Here is a 15718-nt window from a genome sequence, read left to right as displayed (position 1 = left end):
AATGACACTACTTAGCTATTAGTAATGCACGTGTCTCGTTGGTGCAATTGCTATACGCGACCATCTCCCTTTTCAGAGGCATGGTGGCTGCGGTTTGAAATGCTAATTCCTTGGCGAAAAGTTATTCAAACTTTTGTTGTTGAAATGATTAGTTATATGCTCCCCTCTGTAGCTTAACATTTTCTGAAACGCTTGTTCCTGTTGGGCATCAAGCTCCCCTTCAGGCTTGCCAAGCGTGACGTCATAGCAACTCATGGTTTGAAACCACAAGACTGCTCTCACGCGTCACCTCTTATAGTGGATACCCTCAAATATAGGAGGTCTCATGGAAGCAGCAAAACCACTTGGGGTAAATTGCCTATAATAAGGTTTTTGGATTGTTGGAAATATGAGCAATTTACCGAATGATTTTATTAACAGAAATACTAGATAAAGCATGACTAATATGGTAGAGATAAAACAAGTCATGTGTTCGGACAGAGAGAAGGTAAAGAGCATCTGCATATATGAACTTGAACTAAACACATCTAGAACAGACACTAGATGAAGTTGCATATAGAAGTAGAACCTAACACATGTAGGACGGAAAGTAGAGCAAAGAACGGTGTCATGACATCTAACAGAAAGAGCAAGAACACGTACGGGACAGCAGCAGTGGAAGTGCTGGACTTGGGGTCGGTGTCCTCGCCTGCCATGTCGTCGAGGAGATCGTGGACGTTGGGGAAGAAGTCGTCGTCGGGGAAGTAGTCGTTGGCGACCGGATCGTCCGTGATGAAGCAGCCAGTAGTCGCGCTGAGCGCTCCCCAAAAACCTTATCACCCTTCTCCCGTACATGACTCAAAAGGTGTGGTTTCGGAGGCCTACTGTCCTGACCTGCGGTGCACGCCGCAAGCCGGGATGGGGAAGATCGTAGCAGCAGCGCAGTGCTCAGGAACTTGTGGCGAGAGGAGGAAGAAGTTCTGGTGCGTCTCTCTGGGAGGAGCGACCTCCCTTTTATAGGCGCAAGAGAAGGAGGCGAGAGGGCAGCGACAGGAGGCGAAACGAAGAGACGGAGGCGAAGCGAACAGCCAGCAGCCGAAGGGCTGCACCGTTCGCATTCGAACTCCACTTTCGCAAAAATCTTTTTAGCTTCCGTGTGACCTTTCGTATACCCGTAGTGCATGGCAAAAATTTAGATATCGGCTCGGCTCATTCCCGCAACCCGCGGCGCGGCGCGGCGCGGCGAGGTGGGCGGCGGAGGAGGAGCGCGCGTGGGTATCCCTCTTGTTCTCATGCTCATACAAGTGGGGAAAGAACCTCTCTTATAAGGAGGTCCAACTCCCACTCAACTAGCAATGTGGGACTAAACTTTAGTAGTATCCCTTGCCTTGCACAAATGGGCTAAGTGGGCCTCTAAGATTTATTAGAAATTTCTGAAACTGCTATTGGGCTAGGTCCAAAATAGACAAAATTTCAGCAACATGGACCACCTTTTCTTTTTATTTATTCTTTCTCTCTTCTTTCTTTCACTCCATCTCCATCAATTACATGCATGTGACCAGATGTATAAGGATAAAGGCAGGGGACATGGCTGTGAAAATGAAAATTTAAGAGGTGACCAGTCACTGTCCATGGACACGCCCGGACACGTCCACGGATGTTTGAAGGGCCAGATTAGATGTACATGGCCGTAGATTCTCTTACGTATACCTCACTTCTTTGTTTTTGGGGAGAAATATGTATATTACTCAACCAATATGGTTACAATCAGCTCCATCAAAGTTTAAAATTTCACCAGGCATCACCTCAAAGAGAGCATGATTTCAGTCCCATTGTTTGAGGCGCAAGAAAGATGTTGTGAACAAGGAGCCTCTATTCCACATATTGGTAAAAGATGCTATGCTCCATCTTAATGATTTGGAGTGGTTGTTTGGTGTGCCCATAGAGCATCTATCGTGTATGAACCTCGCCTTTTGTTCTATGTTCTTACTTTTAGTACTGGTAGAACTGAACACTTAGCACCTTGCTGCAATTATCATCTGGTGCTTGTTATGCAATCCTGATTGACTTTCACTAGTTATAATCTTGTAATTGTTGCTAGCTGGGGTCTTTCTTTGCTACTGCTTCTATGGCCAGGATTTGCGTTGGCCAGCATTATTTTTCCTTTTTACCCCCTAAAGGTATCAGAAAAATGTGCTAATTCTCAGTACATTATTTATCTAAAAAATTGGTAATAATTTGGCCGATTGAGATGGCGACAGTTTCCAGAGCAACACCTCTAGTAGATGTATGAAAGAACTTAAACTTACAAAAAATAAAGAGAAAAGGAACTTAAACTTACAAAAAGAAAGAAGAAAGAAGAAAAATGCGCATCCAGGGAATCGAACCCTGGTCAGTACCGTGGGAGGGTACTATGATACCACTACACCAGATGCGCTGACATGCTTTCATAGTTTTGGTACTACTTAATTAGGATTCTAGACCTGCAAAGAAAAAAAGAGAAACAGAAATGGAGAAGTGGGGTATCGATCCCCATACCTCTCGCATGCTAAGCGAGCGCTCTACCATCTGAGCTACATCCCCTTCCACGCATATTATTTAACAATCTCATTTTAGTAGGGGTTAACCTATATGTCTTATTGACAATCGCTATACCCAATTTCAGAAAGTTCAGCACGTTAACAAATTGGGATTAGTAAACGGATCTGGGGGCATGTCAAATGACAAGTTACATTTATCTGCGTATTATGGCATACATACGTACCATGTAATTATTCCAAGCCATTGACCGCACCATCATAAATTTCCATTCATTAGGCTTTGTATAAACATAGCTCCAAGCATATCTGAACTGCACACCACTTCCTGAAACATTACATAGTCAAAGACACCCTCCTCCATGGCAATAGGAGACTCCAGAATAGATGGTTAAGGGAAAATTTGGCATTCCTACGTTTTACAAGGATAATAAATAAACTAAGTCTGATTAAGAAGAAAGATAAAGGGAATGGTAAAGTAACTATCATCACCTAGAAATAGTTTATACTCGCACTGCGTGTGAACAAAGACTATGCATGTGGTTTGCACTGAGGTGCAAATAGAGTAAGTGGATACTCACATGGCACACTTGATGGAAGGCCTCATGTCGAGAGAATTAGAGTTAGTGGGATCAACTATTTAGAATAGTTGATTAGCCCATTTCCCTCCCGATAGCATAGATGTGCCGCAACCCTTTTTCTAAAATCAACCCGCACTTATTGAAATTTCCTACTAATGCTTCCATTATGAACTCAGGTGGCATAATGCACTCCAATGTTAGTTGTCTGGTGCTTCAACTGAGGATTGAACCATATTACAACCTGTACAAAGGGCAATCGCTCTGGTGTGGCAGCCCTCGCCTAGCTAGTCTGTTAGACGTCGAACATCTGTTATGCAAAGCCGGCCAGATGAAGAAGCGACATCTCAGCGGGGCATGGGACTCCCAATCGACATCGGGCCTTGTCCATGGAAGCGGCTTTCCATATTGGTAATTTGTTGGCGATCCCATCGACAATCTGTTGGAAGTGCAGCGCTATTGGTTTCTTTAGGCAAAGTGAAAGGCCCAAGTATCTGCATGGGAAATTTCCAACAGTACATCGGAGTCCATCTCGCGGTAGATCCACTTGATCCGGAGAGCATCTAATTGACAGAAGAACACACTTCGTCCGGTTGATCCTTAGACTAGAGGTTCCCCAAAGTCCTCAAGAAGAGCATGACAATATCAACAAATATCGACAGGCAGTGAGAGGGTCCACGATTACTCGGGGCAGAAAGCATACCCTGCTCAGGATACCTGGAAACTTTGTACTATAGTACTTCCATTGAGAATATAACTGTACTACCACCAACACCATAGTTGTGCTTCAACGGCACATCAACTGTCTGCCACCATCATACTAGTTGTGCAGCAGCGGCGAGTTAACATCTTCCAAGTCACAGGTCATTGGAATATAAGGCCCATTCTTGCTTCTATACAGACGCCGTTATCTTTTATTCGCACTAGAGTAGCACACATCAATAATTTTTTTTTTGCGGAATCACATCAATAGGTGTTTTAATGTCATAGCCCATCATTAAGCAAAGTCAGCGATCAAATTTAAAATAGGCCTATAGCTTTTCGTTGCCTCTCTCGAGATACAAGACCTTTGTATTGCGAGAGTTGTCCTGGCCATGTCAAGCCTGAGCCCTTTCACACATCTCTCTGTAAAATGTTGCTAGTGGAATGTAAAACATTTTGTTGTTCAAAAAAAAAGAGCTTCAGCATTTTGCTCAGTGCAGTCGTCAAACCATGGCACCAAGAAATCCGGGTTGACTCTTCCTTGAAAAAATAATAAGAAAAATTGGGGTCGACCCATTTCTAGGAGAGCCTGGAGAGGAGATTTGAGTTGACCACCACAAGAGTCCACTCCACTATCCATGTCCCACTGCACAAGACAAACGAAAAAGGTTGTACTTTTCGAGTTCGCCCCCACTCTTCCTCGCCGCCGGCGCCGTCCACTCCTCATCTTTTCTTCGTAGCCAGAATCTTTCCTCGCGTCCGGGGCTCCTCCTCATCCCCTGCCCGAACCATCGTCCCTGACCTGGCCAGGGACGCATGGCGGCGAGCGAGGACGACAGCAGGAACGGCTGCGTGGAGGCCTTCCTGGTGTCGTGCGCGGCGTCTGGAGACGAGGCGTACGGCGCCGTCAGGGCCGTGCTCGAGCGCCTCCAGGCCCCCACCACGCGCGCCCAGGCGAGGCGCCTCCTCGGCGCCGTCTGTCGCCGCCTTGCCGACGACCCCGCCGCCGGGCATGAGGAGGAGGAGGAGTGCTTCCGCGCCTTCAACCTCCGCATCCACGACGTCGTCCTGCAAGGTTGGGCCCCCATCCTCCCCCCCTCCCCAGCAAAGCGAATCGGTAAAAGTCGAATGTTGATCCGGCCATCGCCCATCAGTATTGAACTTTGTAATCGGTTTGCTTAAAATTTGGAATCTGATTCCCTTTTGTGGGGATCACTTCTTAGGGTATCTGATTCCTAAAAGCTCTTTATATGAATTTATTATATGCATTGTTCAGACATATGCTCTAAGCACCATTTTTTTTGAGCTTCAGTACAGACACAAACGCTCATATACACGCGCATACACTCACCCTTATAAACGCACACACGCACACCCTACCCCTATGAGCACCTCCGAGAGACTGAGCCGGCATATCATCTTGAGATTTACGAAGTCACCGTAGGCGTCTTGTCGTCGACGGGAACGTCTCCTCCAACTGAAAGTGCATCGCCGGAAATCCTAAAATAAATTCAGGAATAATGCGAGCACCAGGATTTGAACCCTGGTGGGTTGGGGATACCACTGTCCACCTAACCAACTCAACCACAGGTTGATTCGCATGCTCTAAGCACCATTGACGGATCAGTATCGCAAACTTATTGATATAACAACTAATTGCGGAAGGGAAGGCTATCAGAAACAAGTATAATAGGACATCATCTGTCCACCATGTATATTTAGTTAATATCATATATAGATGTTTTTAGGGTTATTGTATGATGCAGTGGTCTTTGTGCGAGAGCGGTGTTTCGGTGCCCGGGTGCATCTGCACCCGGTCGAAAAAAATTTCGTAAACAATTCAGAAAAATTCAAAAAATTCCAGAAAAAAATTGGATGGTAGACAATTTGATGCGTGAGGTACGCTCCAATTTTTCAAAACATTTGAACTTCTGTGCAGCTCTAAGCAAAAAAGACAAATCAGACCAGAACAGTATATGAACAGTGCACATTTTTACAGACCTCTGATTTGTCTTTTTTGCTGAGAGCTGCACAGAAGTCCAAATGTTTTGAAAATTGGAGCATACCTCACGCATGAAATTTTCTACCACCCAATTTTTTTTGGAATTTTTTGAATTTTTCTAGTATTTATTTTGATTTTTTTCGTGAGCGCAGGTGCAGATGAGTTCGGGCTCAGATTCGAATTTTCCTCTTTGTGCAGGAAAAACTGCAATTTACAAGTTTCTTACATTATCTGGACTGAAGTCCGGACCTAACATGATTCCTTTGTTATTACTTGTACATATAAATTATTAATTGTTGTCTTTAGTTGGCAAGTATTTAACCAAAAACTACCACATTTGTCGGAAACGTGACGAAAAACTACCACTCTATGATTTTGTGCGAAAAACTACCAAATTTTTCCTAAACTGTGGCAAAAAACTACCAACTCGCGAAAACGCTCGCTTCGCCCGCGCTAACCCCGTTTCTGACCGGTTGGGCCCGCGAACAGTTGCCACGCGGGCTAACGGGCGGTCGGTGCGCGTTGACGGCCGTTAACGGCCCGTCCGCTGTCGGGGCGTCGACTGTCGGTCGGCCAATAAGTGAGAGCGAGCGAGCTCAGCCACTCGCTCATTCTCTTCCTCCTCGCTCGCTCTCACTCATCCTCATCCTCTCCCCTCTCCCTGGTGCTGTGAGCTAGGTTAGCCTATCGCTGACGCCGCCGCAGTCATTGCTGCCGCTAGAAGTTGAGGATGCTATCCTGGAATGACGAGGAGAGCTCGGACGAGGACATCAACATGGTTTCAATGGACCCTCAGCTCTTTGTAAGTGCATAATGATGGAACAGAGTTAGGGTTAGGGTTAGTTCATCCAAGTTGGAGATTCCAAGTTGCTTTTGGTTTGATTCGAAGTTTCTTTTGCAGGAAACCCCTGACACTGTGGTGGAACCATTTTTCTGTGGTTCTTACACTGAATCTAAGCCGACGTGCATGATGCATCATCAGAGGCCGAAGAAGATGGTGGCTTTTGAAGGTGCTTTGACTGGGAGGCGATTCCTGGGTTGTCCTGTGCAGCAGGTATTAAATCTTGAACGCTAACTTGTTTTGCTGGTGGAGATGTGTGATGTGTTTTGCTGCTGGAGATGTGTGGTGCAGCATGTGGTGCAGAGATGTGTGATGTGCAGAGATGTGTGCTGTAGTTTAGAACTGAAACTTGAAAGTGCCATACATATGGAAGCTATATGTGAAAGTAGATCTTCAGTTAACTGAATTCAATACATGACTGAACCTGAGAACACCTACATGCAGAGATCTTTAGTGTACTGTGAACTGAATGTATTAGTTAGGTGTTTACTGAATATAGTTGTTAACTGAAAAAGAACAGAGTTAAATGAATTTATATTTACTGCTTAATATAGCTGTTAACTGAATTTATCTCTGATGCCAAGTCAGGTGTTGTGTGCTTACTATGAAAGAATTATGTTTGCATAATTCTGAGAGCATATTGATGTAGGTGTGAACTTTGGTTATCTGTACTTAGTTTGTTACTAAGTGATTTGTGCTTAATTATAAATAATTGCTCCTGTAGGATGTAGGTGTGAACTGTGGGGTTGTGGAGTGGGTGGATGGTCCTTGGCCAGAGATTCTACAAAGGTGCCTAACAAGGATTTGGGACATGTACCATGAGCAGAACTTGGGGAGGGTGAAGGACAAACAAGCCCATGAGAAAGAGGTGGCCAAGCTACAGAAGGAAATTGATTTCCTGTCAAACAACTACAGCCAGTTGGTGGAAGATGTATCCAAGTTTTTTGACTATCAAGATGGCAAGATGTCTCATGACATGGACTATACCAGTCAGGCAATCAATGATCTAAATGCAAAGAAGAAACAACTTGAGGATCAAGCAAAGATTGAGATAAGTATGGAAAAGATGAAGCTTGCCAAGGAGCAAAGGTGCATTCTTCAAAGCCAAGCAGATATCATTCAGAACATGAGGAATACCATGAAGGAAGTGGAGGGGGACAAGGACCTACTTAAGCAAGAGAAGAAGAAGTTGGAGTATCTGATTGCTGATCTGGTCAATGCTGGGCATGCCAGCAAAGATAAGCTGGAGAGGATCAAGGCAATTATGAATGAGTGAAGTGCTTGGTGTGTGGGTGAAGTAATTAGTAGGCCTATATATATAGCTGGCCTTGGAATGTCATGCATGTTAGGTGTATATTTTGGGAAAATTTTATGTGCTTTCAGAATGGTATGAGGGAGGAAGGTACTGTTATGGTTTAAGAACTAGTTGGTTTTATCTATGATGTAATGACTATTATGTTAAGACCTACTATGCTAAGTGAGTACTCATGCTAAGTTAAGTAAGTAAGAATGTTTTATCTATGATGAGGTTGCTTTACTCTGCATATATCATGTGTGCATATATCATATATAGCAAGTAGCTTAGATAGTGTGACAAATAACTTAACATGTGTAGCAAGTAGCAAGTAACATATATAGATAGTTTGACATAGATAGATAGTACTGCCATTCATAGTCTGACATAGAAAGCAACTAGTAATAGATAGTGTCTGACATAGAAAGCAACTAGTAGTAGATAGTGCCTGACATAGATAGCAACTATTAGTAGATATTGCCTGACGAAACTGAACCTAGGAACTTACCGAACTTATGAAAGTTCAGGACTGACGAAACTGAATTTTTTTGCACTGAAGTAACTGAAGGCAGCACTTCACTCCTCCTTCTTCAGCATCTTCAGGCGCTGGGAGCGGCGCACTGCAGTCACGGCCGCCCTCTTCTTCTTGCCCGGCGCCGGCTCCACCACATCTTCCTCGCTGCCATCTTGTTCTTGCTTCACCACGACGCCGTCTGGGAGATCGACCTCCGGCAGCGCATCCACGTGGATTGGGAGGTTCCCGTCCCCCTCCACGGTGTCAAGGACGGGAGCCAGCAGCTGCACTTCAGGCTCGTCATCGGAGAGGACGACGACCTCATCCACCTCGTCGTCAGATTTGTCAGACGACTGCTCCTCATCATATTCACTGGACTCGTCGTCAGAGAACTCATTGTTTGAAGACTCACCGTCAGAGTCGTCAGAGGGCCCAAGGACCCATGGATTGCGCCTCTCCCAGTAGGCGTTGTTGATTGGGGCTAGGAGCGCGAGGACGGCGTTGGTGACGTGGTCCGCGGCGGCCGGCGGCGTGGTGGATGAGCGGTAAATCCACCATCGGGCGCGCTGCCTGGGGTTGGGGGAGCACTGCACCTCGCGCATCGCCCACAGCAGAAGGGACGGCGGCGGGATGGTGCGGCCGTGTCACACCCTCGATGCGACTATAGCTCCCACGTGTCGAGGCACGACTTAGAGACATAATCGCATTGAAGGCATATGTTGCAAGTTAGGCAATATTCACAACATCCCATGTAATATGATAAATAAAAGGGAGATAACATAGTTGGCTTACACTCGCCACGTCAATCAAGTGTATAAATAACATTACATCATCCAAACACTCATGGCCCGACTACGGCGCCAAAATAAAAGAGAACCCAACATGCGACAACGGTCCTAATCACCCCCAACTGGGCACCACTACTGATCATCGGGAAAGGAAACATAGTATCGTTGAGAGTCTTCGTCGAACTCCCACTTGAGCTCATACGCGTCTCCTGGAGCGGAATCATCAGGCCCTGCATTTGGTGTAATAGTAATCTGTGAGCCACAGGGACTCAGCAATCTCGCACCCTCGCGATCAAGACTATTTAAGCTTATAGGTAAGGCAAGGTAAAATATGAGTGGAGCTGCAGCAAGCGACTAGCAATAATGGTGGCTAACTTATTCGCAAAAGAGAGCGAGAAGAGAAGGCAAGCACGAGCGAGAAACTAGAGAGCAACCTGCGCAAACATTACTCCAACACCGTGTCCACTTCCCGGACTCCGCCGAGAAGAGGCCATCACGGTAACACACTCGGTTGATTCATTTTAATTAATTAAGGTTCAAGTTATCTACAACCGGACATTAACAAATTCCCATCTGCCCATAACCGCGGGCACGGCTTTCGAAAGTTCAGTCCCTGCAGGGGAGTCCCAACTTAGCCCATGACAAGCTCTCACGGTCACCGAAGAAATAGACCTCCTCCCAAGACGTTCCGATCAGACTCGGTATCGCAGTAATTCAAGACACTTCGACAGGTTAAAACAAGACCAGCAACACCGCCCGAATGTGCCGACAAATCCCGATAGGAGCTGCACATATCTCTTTCTCAGGGCACACTCAGATGAGCGCTCCATACAACTAAAACCAAACCTCGAGTTTCCCCGAGGGGGCGCTGCACAGGACTCTAGTTTGGACCAACACTTAGAGGAGCACTGGCCCCGGGGGGGGGGGGTTTAAAATAAGATGACCCGCGGGCTTCGGAAACCCGAGGGAAAAAGAGGCTAGGTGGCAAATGGTAAGACCAAGGTTGGGCATTGCTGGAAAAGCTTTAATCAAGGCGAACTATCAAGGGGTTCCCATTATAACCCAACCGCGTAAGGAACGCAAAATCCGGGAACATAACACCGATATGACGGAAACTAGGGCGACAAGAATGGAACAAAACACTAGGCGAGAGGCCGAGCCTTCCACCCTTTACCAAGTATATAGATGCATTAAGATAACATGGCAATATAATGATATCCCAACAAGTAAATAAAAGATGTTCCAACAAGGAACGGCCTCCAATCTTCACCTGCAATTAGCAACGCTATAAGAGGGGCTGAGCAAAGCGGTAACATAGCCAATCAAAGGTTTGCTAGGACAATGGTGGGTTAGAGGTTTGACATGGCAATTTGGGAGGCTTGCAAGCAAGTGGTAGGCATCGTAGCAATGGCATAGCAAAAGAGCGAGCGAACTAGCATAGCAAAGATAGTAGTGATTTCGAGGGTATGATCATCTTGCCTACACAGTTGTCAGAGTTGACTGGATCCTCAAGAGCAAACTCAACGGGCTCCTCGTTAGCGAACTCGTCTCCCGGCTCTACCCAAACAAGACAAACAAGCAACAAGGACACAATCAACCATGTGCAAGGATCAACCGATATGATGCAATGCTGATATGCTATGCGGGATGTGATGTGGGATGCAAAATGCAAGATATGACAGGAAATGCATGAACCTGGCCTCAACTTGGAAAACCAAGTGTGCCACTAGAAAGATGAGACAAAATCGCTTGAAAACGATATAAAGAACGCCGGAATCGGAGTTACGGTTTGGAAATGGCAAGCGATTCAAAAATGACACCGGTCTGTGGTTTACAGCAAGTAGGCCTCTAAATGCAATGAAATGAACATGCTACAGCGCCCAAATATGACAACAAAATACATGGCAGGGATGCACACAAGATGCTTAATAAAAGTCTAGCACTAAGCTACGGCCAAATCAACCATTAACAGGTTCAAACAAGCATGGAAAAAATGCAAATGGCAAACAGATCTCAGACTAAGTGAAATCAACACTTGTCTGGAATTTCAGATCAGGTAGCCCTTTTCGGAGTAAAAAAACTACATGCTACATGACCTGAACATGGCAAAGTAAAGCATGGCATGGAGCTACTCAAAGAGCTTAACAAAAGTCCCTTAGTGACCTTGAGCCAAAAGGGATCAGAAAATACAATTGCAAGCTTGTGAACATAGCAAAAACATAATCAGTTTTCATACTTAGTGAAAACTGGCACATGCTGAAATATAACTCAAGTAGGCATGTTTACGAGCTCGATGCACTCACTACGGTGCAAGTCATGGCAAGACAAGCATACACCCATAAAGAAGGCACAAAATACAAGCTAGACATGGCAAGAACAATAGCATAGCCTGCACGGATCAACTACAACATCACCGACAAAATTGCAAACAAGTTGACAATCTGCCCAGATTCACAAAGTAGCAAAAGTAGAGCTCGATTGAATCAAGCTAGGGTGCTCCATAATTGCAAACAAAGACATGGATGGATAGAGCACTACAATATTAACAAAACTCTCTTACTGATCATCCTCAAAAGAGGCACGGATCACTAGGAAACAATAAGAACATATGGCACCATGAGATAAACAGCCCCAGGACTTACGGAAATCACGAAGTCCCTGAAAACAGAATTAGCAAGTGCACCACTTTGGAAGCTTGCACAAGTCACCACACACATCCTAAAAATACATGGGTTGCACCTCTCGAAAGATGGAAAAACCCTTAACAAAACACATGTAGAACTCACGGGCATATCATGCACACAATAATCATGGCAAAAATGACAAAAGTGCTAAACGGAGTAGCAGATCTGACAATTAACTCAAGTAGCCCTCTTCTAACAGCACTTCGGGCATCAAGATGAACTCAAATGAAAATGCTGCAATGGAACGAAATGATGTACTCTCTGAGATGAACATTTTGATATGCTATATGCATGAATCGGAGCTACGGATGCAAAGTTACGGCAGGTCAAAGTATGCAACATGAGCTAGGGTTTTTGAGAAAAGTCAACCTCCGAATTTCCAGATCTGAGATTTGCACGCGGATCGAGGACGGTCGGCGAGGTACTGTTCACGCGGAGTTCGCCGGGACGAAGAGGCAGCGGCCGGCGAGAGGCGGTGGCGGCCGGATCCGGTCGGGGCCGGGGCGGAGGCGGCGGGGCGGCGGCGGCCGGCGCGCAGCTCCGGCGAGGCGGCGCGGTGGTGCGGCGGGCTCGGGCGAGCTCGCCGGCGACGAGGCGGCGGAGCGAAGCGGCGAGGAGGCCGGTGCAGGCGGGCGGCGGAGCGGCGAAGAGGCCGGCCGACGCGGGCGCAGCTCCCACGCGCGGACGCTGGCGGCGGGCGATGCGGGTCGGGAGGGGGGGGGGGGGGGCGCCCCGGGCCTCGCTGGCTGGCGGCGGGGTCGGCGATGTGGGGCGCAGGGTGTGGTGGCGGCGAACCCGGGAGCGCCACGTGGTGGCGGTGACGGATCCGGACACGTCCGGCTCGGCGCGGACGTTGTCCGGCGGCGGCGGAGATCTTTTTTTAAGGGTTGGACGGGGAGAGATCCGGATTTGGAAATGGGGGATGTATATATAGGCATAGAGGGAGCTAGTAGAGTCCAAATGAGGTGCGGTTTTCGGCCACGCGATCGTTATCGAACGCTCTAGATGATGGAGCAGAGTTTGGTGGGTTTTGGGCCAAATTGGAGGGGTGTTGGGCTGCAACACACACGAGGCCTTTTCGGTCCCTCGGTTAACCGTTGGAGTATCAAACAAAGTCCAAATGATACGAAACTTGACAGGCGGTCTACCGGTAGTAAACCAAGGCCGCTTGGCAAGTCTCGGTCCAATCCGGAAATGTTTAATCCCCACACACGGAAGAAAGCTAGAAATGACCACCGGAGGAGAACGAAGCGCCGGAATGCAAAACGGACAATGGGGAAAATGCTCGAATGCATGAGACGAACAAGTATGCAAATGCAATGCGCATGATGACATGATATGAGATGCATGACAACGATAACATCACACAGAGACAAAAACCCGAACCCGAGAAAATAAATATAACTTAACGCCGGAAACGGCAAGAGTTGGAGTACAAATAGGGAAAGTTACATCCGGGGTGTTACAACACTCCACCACTACGAAAGGATCTCGTCCCGAGATCTAGGACTGAAAGAACGCCGGGTACTCAGAACGGAGGTGATCCTCGTGTTCCCAGGTAGCTTCACGGTCGGAATGGTGTGACCACTTGACTTTGAGAAATTTGATTGACTTGTTGCGAGTCTTGCGTTCAGTCTCTTCAAGAATAGCAACTGGGTGCTCATGATAAGAGAGATCTTCTTGGAGCTCAATGTCCTCGAAGTTGACAGTGCGGTCAGGAGTCTTGAAGCACTTTCGAAGCTGAGAGACATGGAACACGTCATGAACATTTGCAAAGTTTGAAGGAAGCTCGAGTTGATAGGCGAGGTCGCCTCTCTTGCTGACAATCTTGAAAGGTCCCACGTATCTAGGGGCAAGCTTCCCTTTGATACCGAAGCGACGAGTACCTTTCATAGGAGAGACACGGAGGTAAACAGGATCTCCGATCTCGAAAGCCAAATCACGGTGCTTACTATCATAGTAGCTCTTCTGGCGGGATTGGGCTGCTTTGAGGTTATCACGAATGACTTTGCACATTTCTTCTGCCTCTGTGATTAAGTCATTACCCAAAAGCTGACGTTCACCGGTTTCAGACCAGTTGAGAGGGGTACGGCACTTCCTGCCATACATAATTTCAAATGGGGCCTTGCCTGAATTTGCTTGAAAACTGTTGTTGTAGGAGAATTCAGCATAAGGAAGACAATCCTCCCACTTCATGCCGAAGGAGATCACACAAGCCCGAGCATATCTTCAAGAATCTGGTTGACACGCTCGACTTGTCCGCTTGTTTGAGGATGGAAAGCTGTGCTGAAGCGGATGTTGGTGCTCATGGCCTTCTGAAAAGAATCCCAAAACTTCGATGTAAAGATGCTGCCACGGTCTGAAGAGATCACTTGTGGAATACCGTGCAGAGATACAATACAAGAGGTATAGAGTTCCGCCAATTGAGCTGCAGTGATCGACTCTTTGATAGGCAGAAAGTGAGCCACTTTGGTGAGTTTATCGATGACAACGAATATAGCATCATTGCCACGCTTGGACTTTGGAAACCCAGTCACGAAGTCCATTTCAATATGGTCAAACTTCCATTCTGGAATGGCAAGAGGTTGGAGGAGACCTGCTGGCCTTTGGTATTCTGCCTTCACTCTTCTGCAGACATCACATTCATTCATGAATTGAGCGATCTCGCGCTTCATTCGAGTCCACCAATAAGCTTGCTTGAGGTCCTGATACATCTTTGTGCTCCCAGGGTGGATGGAGAGGAGAGAATTGTGAGCCTCGTTCATGATCACTTTACGGAGTTCACCTTTGGGTACAACAATACGATCCTCGAAGAAGAGAGTGTCCTTGTCATCAAGGCGGTAGCACTTGTACTTGGACTGACTCTTGGCAATCCCAATCTTCACCTTTTTCACCATAGCATCAAGAAGCTGGGCTTGGCGAATCTGGTCTTCTAAGGTAGGAGAGACTTGAAGGTTGGGGAGGAAACCTTGAGGAACAACTTGCAGATTAAGTTTGTGGAAAGCTTCACAAAGCTCGGGTTGATAAGGCTTGAGAATCAGACTGTTGCAGTAAGTTTTCCTGCTCAATGCGTCAGCAATCACATTAGCCTTGCCTGGAGTATACTCAATACTCGGATTATACTCTTGAATCATTTCGACCCATCGAGTTTGCCTGAGGTTGAGATTAGGCTGAGTGAAGATGTACTTGAGACTCTTGTGATCAGTGAAAATGTCCACTTTTCTTCCCAATAGAAGATGTCTCCAAGTCAAAAGAGCATGCACAACTGCCGCCAACTCGAGATCATGAGTGGGGTAGTTCTTCTCATTAGGCTTCAACTGGCGAGAGGTATAAGCAACAACTTTCTTCTCTTGCATCAATACTGCGCCAAGACCTTGGAGAGAGGCATCACAAAAGACCTCGTACGGCTTGGATTCATCAGGCGGAGTCAGAACTGGAGCAGTGATCAATTTCTCTTTCAAAGTGTTGAAAGCAATATCACACTCCGGAGACCAAACGTACTTGACGTGCTTCTGAAGAAGATTAGAGAGAGGCTTCGCGATCTTAGAAAAGTTTTCAACGAATCTTCGGCAATAGCTTGCGAGACCGTGGAAGCTACGGAGTTGCTTCACATTCTGAGGAGGTTCCCAATTCACAATTGCAGACACCTTCTCAGGATTCACGGCAATGCCCTTGGCAGAGATAATATGACCAAGATAAAGAACCTCGTCGAGCCAAAATTCACACTTGGAGAACTTGGCGTAGAACTGATGTTCTCTGAGCTTATCAAGAACCAAACGCAAATGCTTGGCATGATCTT

General features: G+C 46.7%; 2 non-coding genes and 1 pseudogene across 2 annotated transcripts; 1 reads left to right on the top strand and 2 right to left on the bottom strand.

Annotated features, from left to right (window-relative positions):
- Nucleotides 1–2345: 2345 nt before the first annotated feature.
- On the bottom strand, nt 2346–2416 carry TRNAG-CCC (transfer RNA glycine (anticodon CCC)). Its single transcript has one exon. It is a non-coding gene; the product is annotated as a tRNA-Gly (tRNA).
- A 73-nt stretch (nt 2417–2489) lies between these two features.
- On the bottom strand, nt 2490–2562 carry TRNAA-AGC (transfer RNA alanine (anticodon AGC)). Its single transcript has one exon. It is a non-coding gene; the product is annotated as a tRNA-Ala (tRNA).
- A 1879-nt stretch (nt 2563–4441) lies between these two features.
- Nucleotides 4442–15718, top strand: part of LOC123152182 (methionine S-methyltransferase-like) — a 43901-nt pseudogene continuing 32624 nt past the window's right edge.

The sequence above is a fragment of the Triticum aestivum genome, chromosome 7A, assembly GCF_018294505.1.
Source record: "Triticum aestivum cultivar Chinese Spring chromosome 7A, IWGSC CS RefSeq v2.1, whole genome shotgun sequence".
Taxonomy (NCBI): domain Eukaryota; kingdom Viridiplantae; phylum Streptophyta; class Magnoliopsida; order Poales; family Poaceae; genus Triticum; species Triticum aestivum.
This window is presented reverse-complemented; position numbering and strand designations above follow the sequence as displayed.